This window comes from Pseudopodoces humilis, chromosome 3, assembly GCF_049639895.1.
Source record: "Pseudopodoces humilis isolate 2021_Gansu_Grassland_sample_001 chromosome 3, ASM4963989v1, whole genome shotgun sequence".
NCBI classification, from domain to species: Eukaryota; Metazoa; Chordata; class Aves; order Passeriformes; family Paridae; genus Pseudopodoces; species Pseudopodoces humilis.
Genome location: NC_142202.1, coordinates 55041212 through 55054711, shown reverse-complemented (window position 1 = coordinate 55054711; position 13500 = coordinate 55041212). Strand labels below are relative to the sequence as shown.

The 13500-nt window shown below is 38.0% G+C and overlaps 1 protein-coding gene across 2 annotated transcripts in view; it reads left to right on the top strand.

Annotated features, from left to right (window-relative positions):
- SCAF8 (SR-related CTD associated factor 8) overlaps positions 1 to 13500 on the top strand; it is a 94992-nt gene that overhangs the window by 66871 nt on the left and 14621 nt on the right. The gene's annotated exons all lie outside the window — the stretch shown is intronic.

The window sequence follows — 13500 nt, the reverse complement described above, 5'->3', positions numbered from 1 at the left end:
GATACGTTAAAGTAGACAAACATAAATCCAAAAGGAACAAATCTGTGAAAACAATTCTGTAAATATTTCTAGCATTTTTTAGCATAAAAAGTCTGCTAAAGAACTGGAAAGGTTTTAATTCATGGGCTGTTTTACCATCTGATTGGCTTTTTCTAAAACCCAGTTACTTAAAAATTACATTTTCTTAGTGGCCCTTCTCAAAAAATTTCATCATTGCTCTTTTGTCTCACTTTTTTTTTATTTTCAAAACTGGGTCTTAGTAAGTGTCTTAGAATGCAGCTTTAAAATTACACATCTTGTCTTACAGTAACACTCCAGCATTGACTTGAGCTACATACCCCAAAACACACAATACATTAAATTTATTACTGTGGAACTATCAGTGTATGTTTCTATATCCATTTTACAGAAGCTTATGGAAAGCTTAGCTGGAGAATTTACTGAGTACAGTAGGAAAGGAAACGCAGACTTCAGCCTTCATTTTCCTTTTGCTGTGTATGCTGCACTTATGGTCTTCCTGCAGCTGACACGTACTTGTTTTGTCTTCCATCTTTGTTGTGTTAAGGGAGTCAGACATGGGAGTGTTCCCATACAGATTTAAGTGCACATCATCTCTGAAAAACAGTTGAACATTTAAAAACCTAAATATTTAGTTGGGGTTCTAAATCTAGCTTGCTATGAAACATTTGGTTGGTTACACCAGATATTTTACAGTATTTGGTGTCTTATTTTTTTAAAGTAAAGCAAAACAGAATACTTTTTTATATGTAAGAAAGGTTCAGTCTCGTTGGTGGTTGATTTAGTTATGAGAGAATACAGTCCCAGTCTTATACCATAGAAAATGATGTGCTGGTGAACTGTGACAGGCAAAACCTTAAGTACCCTGACCTTTGGCTAGAAAAAACACCAACCACAGCCAGAAAAAACACCAACCACAGCCTTTCCTCTCAGGCTGTGAGGTAGCACAGGGAGTGCATATACATCCAAGCAAACTGCTGTGTCTTGCCAGATGCACAGGCTTGAGAGTGGGATAATATTGAGCCATATAGACACAAGGCCCCTGCTCATCCAGGGATCAGGATTGTCTTTTCTACCTGAGCCACAACAGTGGTATTATTACAGCGGTCAGAAAAGTAGTCTTTTTGTACTGAACTTTATCACATGTTTAATTTTTACAAATAGGAGAAGTATTTAAAGTTAGTATGTTTTTCAATATTATAATTACTGCCAAATCAGATTTTTGAACCAGGTGCTCTACTTGAAGGGAACCCAGTTACAAGCAAGAAAGATGAAAGGTGATAAAACCACTGTAGGCGCTTGTTTGGATTGTTCTGGAACAGAATTGTATCTGAAGATACTCTATAGGCAGGTGGTTCCTTCTTCAAGGTGTCGCTTGCTGGGAGAAGACCAAAAGTTAATTCTGAAACTTTTTGTGATTCTGGTCTTCCAAAATACTCTCAGTAGGTTGATACCTCAAATACACCTTACATCTGCGTTTGCTTTCCCATTCCTCATGTAATCTTGACCATGCTAGGTGGCAGCCAGCACAAACGTGCTGCATCTCATTGTCATCACTGTTCCTAACGAGGATGTTCTTGGATCTCCTCCAGTGCCTTTTTGGATCCTTCAGATGCCATTGTTACCTATTTCTAATGACACTGAAATAGGAAATTTAGTGTTTTTCATTAGGCACAAAACCTCTACTGGAGTCATTAAATATTTCCCCAATTTTTATTTTCACCCTGAATTCTTTTCTTTGGCAAAAGCACTTTGAAGTGAGCATTTCAAAGCTGTTTATTATATTGTGGTTTCCAGTGTCTTCAGTCTGAAAGTGAAGTTTTGATGGGTTTTGCAGGAACACTTTCTATGTGGTCTTACAGTTCTTCTATACTTTTCCTGCCTACATAGAACTGTGGTGTCTAGCCAGCCACTGCAGCCTATTTCCTCACCCACTTAAGAGAGAAAGTCCGACGTGTCACCAAAACATGACACTTTCTGCAAAGAGCACCTTCTCAGGCTGTGTGCAGTGAGAGGAGCATGCAAAAAAAGAATAAGCCTGCCTTTCCAGGACACCTTATTCAGTTTTTGAACCCTTCTTTGCGGCAAGTCTCTGGATTTAGGAAGATGAGAATAGCAGCTGGATGAGTTGCTCCCTTTGTTAATTATCATCTGTACTGGTGCTCTGGGACCTTACACGAATTGCAAGGTTGTGCCTTTTATGAAGGGTGGCCAATACTTTGTGAAGGGTGGAACAAATATTCCATGTTTGTTCTGAACTCTTGAAATACCAAGTGAAGCCCTAAACTCCACTGGCACCTGTGCAGTACAGGAATTGCTAGGTCTTGTCTGTGACATGTGGCAAACGCTCCCTTACACCTGTGCCTTTTTCTGTTGCTTCTTTGAGAACACCACCGTTGCTTTTCCACTATTTCATTCTCTCCTGCATAAAATAGAGCTTGATGAATGCAAAAGTGGTGAGAGGAGTTCGTACCACCTGCTCATGTGTATGGTGAGGATCCTATACTGTACATCACAGTGCTATTAAATTTGTTGTTTTCTAGTGGTGAAATATTTAACAAATTTAACAAATATTTCTTGGATCATTGTTTTTCTATAAAAGAGCATATATTTTCTGGCTGTAGAGACTGCAGAAAAGGAAATTTGAATTAGTTTCTTTTTATTCTTTTACCTTTTATCTTTATACTTTGTATCCCGTGTTCGTGTACATTGATTCTGTGTACAGTGTCCTCCTTGACAAAATGCATTAGTACTTTATTAACTTTCTTCTTTCAAAAATTATGTTTTCTGCATTTATTTCAATCTGAATGTATCACAACCTAATGGACTTAGAGGAGTATGCAAAAATGAGCAGCCAAACAGCACAGGAACTGTGAAATTATTTCTAGTGGGATTGAGGAGTGGATTGTGGGCAAGAAAAAAAATCTTTGAAGTTCAGTCAACTTACCTGTGGTTATTCATATAATATTTTATTCTGCATTCTAAAATGACAATCACTTTTGTAACCAAATCCATAGGAAGTAGCAAGTTGTCAAGTGTCAGAGTATCGTAGGATTTTTCTTTTGAGAGACTCTTTTTGTGAGAATTAAACTGTATGGCGGCTCCTCTTACAAAGGTGCAAATGTCGCATTTGAAAAAGTTTCTAAGCACCTGCTGATTTTGTTACTGATGCAACAAACCTGAGATTTCATATTCCTTTCTTTAATGCTTAGGTACTGATTGAAAATGTTTTTAGAAGTGTCGGCAGTGACCAAAGGGAGTGGTTTTGGCGAACTGTGAAACGGAAGGATTTGTGAGGGATGTTAAGAGAATTTACTGGGATTTATATATGTTTTCACTTCCTTATAATGTAGAATTGGTGCCTAACTAGCTGATTGCTGCTGAAGGTTAACACTGTTATACTTTGGTATTTTGTTTTGCTTTTGGTAATTTCAAACGTGCAAGAGCTTTGTTTATGTCAGCTTTGCAGGCTATGAAGGTTCACATATAACCCTGTCAGCACTCAGGGGGAGTCTCGTAAGGAGAAATTATTGCTAGCCATAATGCTGATAAAAGTTATGTTAAAGGGGATAAAAGTGATTTTCAATGCAAGAAATGCTGAATGCTTTGTGTATGAGAATAGAGTGTCTTTCTTAGTTTGATAGAGACTATAAGGAGAGACAGCTGAGATAGCTGGGTTAAAATCTAAGAAGTTTTTCAGGTATTTATGTATTTTAATTTTTGAAAGACATTTTGATCCCTCTTTTTTACTTTTTCTTGTAGCTAAGATGTTTTTTCTTCCCCAGATTTTGCTTGCACTTCATTATATTTATTTCCCAAGCCTGGTGACTTGCTGCTGTGAAACCAGCAGAGGGTGCCCAGCACATGCGTAGTCATGGCTGTTTCTTCCCAACCCACTGTGGTGCAGCTCTAGGGAAACCTCAAGCCCTGGACAGGTGGGGTGCTGTATAGATATACAGCTATACAGTTCTCACAGTTATTCACTGTTGTGCCTCAGTGCACTGCTTTCTGTACAATTCCTGTGTGTCCACGCTCACTGGGGTAGTTTTCACCCTCTGTTGTACCCTCTGCTGTACACTAGTTGGATTTTGTATTCCAGTTTTTTCATGTTGATTTGTACTCAGTGCATTAAGACGAAGGCAGAGGTTTAGTCTTACAACATTGAAATGTGAAAGGAAATCCCAGAAAGCTAGAGATTTTCATGTGATAGCCTTCTTCGTGAGTGACTAATTTTTTATTCATCTCTTTATTAAGATCTTTCCTAGTTCTTCTCTGAAGTTTTCAGTTCTTTTTTTTTCTCCCCATACTACAGTGAATATATTTTCCCTCTGTTCAAGAACAATGTGACTGTAGTATTCTCTGCAGGTACAGAGGATGGATTAAATTATGTTCTTTACTGTGATTTAAAGGAAGGAAGTAAAGGTTAATCTGGTTTTATTTGGGGGCTTTTAGAATATAAATACCCTTTCCGTTTTTACTTGGACATGAGGTTTTTTGAACACAGACTTAATAAGCTGTTTTTAAAAAATGCTGCTTAGAAAAAAAACAAGCTAATAGATTTTTTTTTTATTACATCTGATAACAGAAATCCTAATTTGTCCCAAACAGTAGGAAAGAGGCCTTTTTCCAGTTTTATTTATATTGACAAAGAAAGAAACTTCTCTAAGTCCTTTTTTTCTTGTTAGAATCAGTTGTGTGAAGAAGGGTCAAAGAGTAGTTTTCACATAGCAATACCCAGATTTGATCCTGTAGAAGCTGAGCTGTTTGATTGCTGCTTGAATTATCTTTATTGGGGTAGCACAGTAGGTCCAGCATGAACCTCTGGACATGTCTCCCTGTGTGTGGAGGCAAGGGCAGCATGTGTCATTCATAACTTCATGTTGTCACTTGTCTATCTTGCATTCTGTCACTCCTTTATCAACATCAATCTTACAGAGGTAAATTTTATCAGTAAATCTCATGTGGTCCCTTCACATGTAAAGAGCTCTACTTCTTCATTTTTCTCACAGCAGAGAGAAGGAAAAGTCTCCCACCTTTCAGATTTCTAGCTCAGGCTATCCAGCTCCTCATGAGATGAAAGGGAAACTTCATTTGAATGTTCAGTGAATAGTAACTGGAGAGGAGGCAAGAAGAATGGCTTGGGTGGAGAAACACAGCAGGCAGGTTTGTAATGGGAGCATAAAGGCTGCTCTCCACAGCACAGTCAGGGCAGTAAGGAGATGGATGGGCTATTGTGGAGTCACAGTTCACATGGCAGATGAAGGAATACCTGTGGGTATACCAAATAAAACCATGTTGCACATATAAAGCAAAATACAAACTTCATTGCATAAGTCAGTGCAAAATACAAGGAAATTTGATTAGGTCTTCCAATATTGTTTGCAAATTATGAATATGTATAGACTCAAAAGGGTGAGAATTGAAGATAACTAAAAATTGTCACTTTGAAAATAAGGCACATAATATCTACAATTCTCTTTATAAGAAATCAAGATCTGAATATATATTAAACTGTATCATTGCTAAATAAATTTATGTTGATATATTCTTTCATCAAAAAATATAATGGTTCTACTGAACTCTAGATCAATGGTCATTTTAGTGAGAGTAAACCTAGCTACAGGGAGAAAAAAAAACAGCAAAAATTACAAATGGAAAACTAGATTAACTAAATTATCATAATCCTATTTTTTTTCTGATTTAAACAACTTGAAAATAAAAATTAAAGTAATTTCAACTTAAACAGACCTTTTAAAGGTAATTGTAAATTTCCATGTTCTATGCTGCCACTGTAAATGCTGGACAGGTTCCCTGCCAGGTGTCCAGGCCCCTATGTCAGGCACAGCATCAGGAGGAGTACCTGTGCTCCATGTGGCCATGCTGTGGATATAGCTGCTCAGCAGCTGTCACCCTTGTCTGGTACAGGGACAGCACCGTCCTGGGAGAGGGCGGTTGGAGCACGGTGCTGGTAACACCAAAGTTACGGATTCAATCCCTCTATACTGGCCATTTACTTTAGAGTTGGACTCAATGATCCCTGTGGGTCCTTTCCAGCTCTGAATATTCTGTGAATCTGTGTGAAAGCTGCTGTAGCAATGAGTGGGAAGGAACAAGGAAGGCTTCTGTCCATCTCTTTGCTGGCCAAGTAAATGCAGGCACAGAAAGCTCTCATTCCTGTCAGAGCAAAGTACAGGCTTTCCTTGGGATCTTCTAGGGGAGCATACGTTGCTGGGTGAATAGTATCTGTTTCCAAAGGTCAGCTTTATTAAAGATACTTCAAGAAAATAGGTTTTTTCACGTGCTCATGTCATTAGGTTTAGACCACCCACCTTATTGTTGCTAATCCCCAGGTGGGCACACCTGTAACAAGGCAAGGTGATGTCTCCCAAAGGAGTGGCTTGAAACAAAACCTCAGAGTCATTCTGCTGAGAAACAGTTCTTTGTGCAACTTTGCAAACCTTGAAAAAACTGCTGCTTCTCATTTTATTTTATTTTATTTTATTTTATTTTATTTTATTTTATTTTATTTTATTTTATTTTATTTCTCCCCAAGCTTTAAGACACTCATAAAAGTCTGAGAGACCCTGGAGAAATCATAGTATCATTTGGAAGTAGTCCACAAAATTACTCATTGTATCCAATTCTCAACCTCCATGGCAAACCTTTCACTGCCTAGAAATAGGATGAGATTTTGAGAGCAGGAGCTGTGTATGTCTTCTATAAAATGTTCCTAATTTTCACTGTTATTCTGAAAATTTGTGCTTGCATGTGAAAGTATGAAAGGAATCGTCACAGAAAAGGGTCTGCATTGCTCATGTTTTTAGTTAACAGGGCATTGCCATTCCCCATTGTTGCTCCAGAATGTTCTATATCCTTAAAAAAGTTTCCTTATTCTAAAACATATCTTAAATATTCAGTGCTGACACAGCTAGAAGGCATTAGCTTACATTAACTCAGAGACCACTGTGGAGTTATGATAGAATCTGTTCCTAGTCTGGCAAAGTGGTGTCTACCTCACCAGTTTCCCAAATTCCTGCTGGACGTCAAATGAAGCAGTTGGTGATTTCCCGTGACATAGGACCATCAACTGTGGTGTCAGGAGCAGATGCTTATCCTGCTCAGCAGCTCCCTGAGAGGGTGAGGAAGCCACCCTTCAAACTGATCAGGGAGCCAAGTCCACACAGTCACCTCTGACTCACAATCAGTACCCATCCATACCCATTTCAAGAGAGTATAAAGTTAGTTTTAGTAATAAGAAAAAGGTATGCTGCCCAAGCATATAAAGAGGTAGATAGGAAAATAACCTTGTGGTAGAATATAGTCAAAATGAAGTTAGAATTTAGAGTTAAATTCTAAAAAATTAAATATAAATTAGTTAAAATTTAGAGTTAGATTAGATTCTCCTCGAGTAGAGATAAATTCAAAAGTGTTATAACATTCCTTGTCAGGAGGCAGGTCAATTTAAGAATACTTATGACCAGTTCCTGACAGTTGAAATTATGGTATTATTACAGAGCAGATAGCGTATATTTTACTTTTGTCTCCTGTGTAAGTGGATGAGATGGATGCTGCTTTGGTAGCTGTTGATTGCACATTTTCTTTGTGCATCTAAGGTCTCAATAGTACCATCTGAAAGCAATAATTAAACATACTTGAATGTGGTATATATGTGGTATGTAATTTAAAGCTGTACTGTCTTCTTTTCTACCCTTTTATTTCATCCTTGTCAGTCTTCAGCACCAAAACACATTTGAAGAGGTTGGAGGGCAGCACTGCCAAAAAGAGAAAGTATAAAAACAATCCACCGGAATATGTCTATTGGAAACACAATCAGATCCTGAGATGAGCACAGTTGGTCAGAGTATGATGCTAATTACACCATCATGATCAAATGGGTTTGATCCTTATTCAGGCTATTCATTTAACAGCTGGACTTACTGATCCTTGTGGGTCCCTTCACAACTCCATAATAATCTCTGTGAAGCTGTGAGAGTGCTCATTTACACACTCAGCAGTGCTTTAACTGTGATAATAATAAATGCTTTTGATTTCTCATCAGTACTTTGAAAAGTGGATTGAATTGCTTCCCCCATTGATTTACCACTCTTTTTTATGATTATTATGAAATTTAAAAATCTAGATACTAATCCAGCAAAGCACATAAAATATGATTAGTCTGTTTAGAATAACCAGATGTGCTTACGTTTAAAGCACATGTGGGAGCATCATTGCATTAGTGTCTAAAGGAAAAGGAAGAAATAAGGCAAAAATGGAGAAACAGAAGAGAATATAACAACACTTATGTAAACCTGACCATTTGCTTACTTGATTGTAAGCACAGCTGATAAGCCAGTGACAAGTTTTAAAGTCTAATATGTTAAAACACACCTTTAGTTTGTCCTTTTCCTCATTTAATTTTTCTATTTCCTAGTTTTTTAATTTCTTGACATTGTGGTTCAAGGTAGAGGAGCATGTGAGACTATTCTGTTTTTTCTAATGAAACCATTATTTTTTTTATCCTAGAATGTGAAATTTTATTAAGATATTTTTAAAAACCTGACATTTCTTGAAACTGGGCTGATTTCCCCAAGTTTCTTACTAAAAGTTAGGGAAATATTACACAGAAACTGCCCTTCCACCAGCAAGCTCTTACTTGATGGCATTAATTACTTTTCATGAATTTCAAAATAATTCACATAAAGGAGTTTAATTCTCTGAAATGTTCCATGTGAAATCTTCCGCAAATAATTTATTTTCTCCTTCCTCCCATCTACTTTCAGTGGCACTTAACATTTTTGATAGAAGCAGACGATAGATTTTTCATTACCACTGTGAGATGTGATACTTTTTTTGACTTTTAATTAACTTTCCAAGAAGCAAGTATATTTCCCAGGCTGCAAGATTTTAACTGAGATGCATTTTGGTGAAGTTTTACTGATTATTAAACCATATTTTAATAACTACAAATGAGTGTCCGTAAGCCCAGACATAAATAAATATCTTGTCACCAAGATCCTTGAAGTTTCAATTACAGTCTTCCAGGAATCTGGCTGCTTTTAGTCCAGTAGGATATTTAGCTTGACTCTTTTAAACAGACAAAAATTTACAGCACTATTAAGTCCCTGTTGGACAGTCAGAATATAGCTATGTAAATTGCTATGCATCCTTGATTTGTCTCCTTATCTGCTTTTATTTTATATGAACATTGAAACTGTATTATTAAATTACTTGCACTGTTTAAACATAAGGCTCAAACAAAAATATGTTTTGTATGGAAGTTGCCATACAAAATAAAGCTGTTTTGTAGTTGCATCCAAAAATTGATGCTTCATCACATTAAAAATGATCTTCTTTCCCATAATAGATTATTTTTGTTTTGAAGGAAGTGAGAGTGACAGTTTGTTTGTGAAAAATCTTTTTTTTTTCATCACAGGAAACAAATGCTTTTAACTTTATTGGGTCTCTTTAGCTTATTATTGTATAACTGGAAAGTAATCAATTACAAGACACAGCAATCTGGCCTTCAGTACTAAAAGTAAAATATTAATTTTAGTCTCAGAGGTTACCCAAGTCCATCATTCCCTTTTTTTGAGGCATCTGTTCATCTTAAGTGTGATAAAGTGCACTGCATAAATGCACAAGTTCTCAAAGACACAAATATTGTTCCCCAGCAGGTGGATGTAAATCCTAATGGAATTGCACCTGGAAAGTAAAGTACAAAATGTTTGATGGTTCTTGGTGATTGTGCTGAAATCAACCTACCTAGGATTAGATTAACACATAATAAGCATTTGCTGGGTGCTTATAAATATGCATATTTATATTCCATAGTCTTTCACATTGGATTATCCTGTCTCTTCCCACTCAGTGTAATATCTCTTATGTTCAAGCTTCCCTTTTTTCTAGAACTGCCCAGCTCTTGCCCACGCCATCACTTTATTTCTCAAGGTACTTAAGCCAGAACTTTGTGTCCAAAGATTTTGACTTTGCATAGTTAAGTACAAAACTGAAAAAGGCTGTTTTCTTTTTGAATCATGGTCAGTTGTAAAAACGTGCTACTTTATCCTTCAAGCTCTCATGCTAGGATATTTGTAAAGTGAGTGTGACCTATTAGCTGAAGAGCATTCTTGCCTGTGTGTTAGGTTTCATAAGAGAAGTGCTAGGAACAGATTTGGGACCTGCTGCTATTAATAGGAAGTTTTGTGATGCCTTTTCCTTTAACAACCTGTATGCTTTCAGGGAGATTTTGACTGAACTGTTTAACAAAGACAAGGATGCTTTCATGTAATTAGGAAGTTACAGACAACTCTTCTGTCCTTGGAAGCTCATGATTATTTTCTGTATCCTCAGTCCTACTTGGCATAGTTACTTCAGAGTTTATGCTGCCATAAATGTCTGTAATAATTGTTCAACATGCAGCAACCTAAAGATGGCACGATGCATAGCAGAAAGAAGAATATCTACTATATTCACAGCACTTAGCTGGTGCTGCCATTCCATGGTGAGACTGAAGTAGATGCCCAAAACGGCAATCTTACAAAATGAAGGAAAGGAAGTATTTTCTGGAAATTGATGATATCCCACTTAGTCACATCACTTGATAGAGAAGTCACCTTCAGATTTATTTTACTTCATCGGCCATCCTTACCCATGCAAATACAGTCTGCAGAGGCTCTGGAGTGACTGTGGAATCAATGGAGGAAATAAGTATTTTGAGAGTTGCTTTATTGCTCATTTCTATAACTAAGAGTGCTCCTTCCCACCCCACTCTCCCCCTCTCAAAGCAGTTAGAGGTTCTTTAAAACAAACAGCTGTTAAATTTAAATGATTTTCAAAGGGCATTAGACAATTAAATGTTAATGCTACCTCAGTACATTTGGAAAATAAAAAGGGAGTAATCAGGATGTTGCATTGCAAACATTTCTGTGTCAGTATTGCACTATTTCTTTTACTTTTTTTTTTCCCTACAGGGACCATTAAAAAAATTCAAATCTGGATGTCTATAAGTTGTACAGTCTCATTAGTTGTCTACGTTTATAATTAAAAGCTAGTGTAATATGCAGCAATTTTGACATCATACCAGGAAAATAATGGAAATCCTCATGGTTGAAGCATGACCTTTATTCTACTCTAAACTGAGGAAGTTTTTCAGAAAGCTTTAAGACTTAACAGGAAAGTAGAAAGAACAACTGAATAATTGACAGGGTCTGTTTAATTCCATTTATCAATTATTTTGATTTTGCCAGGACAATAGTTATGATCTGTATTGTCATGTAAGAAGATATTTCCAACATACGCAATATATTATCCAGTCTTTACATCTGATTGAGCATAAGAAGAGACCTTTGGCTATGTTTGCCTTGCTCTCCGTTTAATTATTTTAATGGAGAGTAGTTTGTTTTTATAGAGAATTTTGTTAAGGGTTAAGAGAAGAGAAGTGGAAATATTTCACTCTTCACTCTGTACCCACTGTAGTTTGGAAAATGGATTTGCTCCGTTAGAAGGAGCACCTTCAAGCAGGGACAGGGCACCTTATGCCAGGGTTGCTGTATTGTCAGGCACAGGGTGTTTGACTGTACTACAGGGGAAGACCCATTGAGGTGCCTTGCAGCAGTGTGCAAGACCCAGCACAGCCAAACTGCTCCTGCAGGCCATGCAGCTTCTCCCTCTGTGAATCAATGAGCCCCACTTGCCAGTTTACATGAGGATTTTGGTTTTGAAAATTCCAGTTAATGTCAATTAAATTTGATGCTTCTTAACAAAAAAAAAAAAAAAAAAAAATAGGAAGAGACCTGTTGTGAAAACATCAGTGTACAAGTGAAGTCACTTGAGGTTCTGCACATTCAGGCTTGCCCTTCTATGAGGGATAGGACCTTTCACAATCTTTCTCCCTAATCTCTATTCCTCAACTCTTCTAAAAGCAGCAAAACTTGTGGGCCTCACTCCGGATGTTCCCACAGTTAAGCCTGTCTTTGCCTCTCACTGTCATACTGGGGTTTCTGATCCTATTTACTCAACCAGCTGGGAACAGCAGCTCCCTTGGTGCCTGGGATGCAGTGGCCTTGCACAGCTTGTCCTCCCTGGCAGAGATTTGGCACTGGTGGCTGCTAGCTGTGCCCCCACGGAGGGAATCTCTGTGGTGCAAGCTCTTGGTGTGTCACACTTTTTCCTCTGTGTGCCATTTGCCTTGTCTAGGTACGGCCTTGGTGATCAGCCTGGTCCCTGCCAGGCATAGCTGCAGCCTCAGCCCTGCCCACTGCTTTTAAAGCCTCTTCAGCTCATTCTAATGCATTCACTAACTCATTCCTCCAGTGGCCCCACAGCAGTGTATACCTGAATCCTCTGGATAAATCACTCCTGTGATAGTACTCCTATAAACCACTGGAAAGGGCTATCCACAGCAAAGGTGGAGTAAAGGTATGACTGAGCATGTTAAACAAGAAGAGCATCCAGCAGTGACTGAGTGGGTGCTCTCTGCTACTTCCAGCCAATTGAATTAACCAGCTAAATGGATTTGAGAGATTCATCCCTTGTCCTGCAGGCTCCATCCTTCCTGGCAAGCATTTTGAGACGAATGACAGTGGTTTGCATCATAGTATTCAGTATCTTTGATGGAAAGCTCTGATCTGTGCCTGGTTTCTCTGGCTGAACATGAGGCTGGACAGGTTCTAACACGGGATCACCTGGGCTGTCGGCCTGCTTCCAGGGAGAGCCAAGCATGCTTCTCATCTCCACATGGGTTTGTCTCAGCCACTGCTATCGCTTCTTGAGATACCCTTACATGCAATACCTGTGGATAACCTGCTGCCTGGCTGGCCTCATGTTAGAAAGCTGTTCTACACAACTGCATACTAAATCTTGTCTTCTGCATGATGAATATGGACAATTAGTTATCATCCTCTTCTAACAAACTTTTACATATTTTAAATATGTTATCATGTCTTCCCGTAGTCTTCAGTCTTTCTAGACTAAACAATCCATGTCTTTCAACCTTCTGTTCTTCAACATCTGTTATCAATTTTTGTGGCTTTTACCTGGACTCCCTCCAGCTGTCTCCTTCAACAGCCCAGTAGGCAGAGCTGGATATAGTAATGCAGTCAGGGCTTTGCCACTGCTGATAAGGGAAAAATAATTACTTGATTTGCTTACAGTATTACTCTGACTATATATCTGGCTCCCTTTTTCTGCAAGTGGATAGAATCCTGACTTAGGGTTTGCTTATAGGCCATTATAACCCCCCTCAAATCTTTCTGTGGTAATTTGCCCTTCTCATTGTGGATCTAGTGCATTAATTTCAGAATATTTGTCCAAATTACTGCAATTATGGTGAGTTCTGATCCAACCTGGTAAACTGCTTGCAGCCTCACCCAATTTAATATACCATATCAGATGTTACAAATCTCCTTTATCACCAAAGTGTTAGATTGTCAAATATTCAAGGAATCAGATTAACAACTAGCTTGTTTTGAGAAACCTCATGGA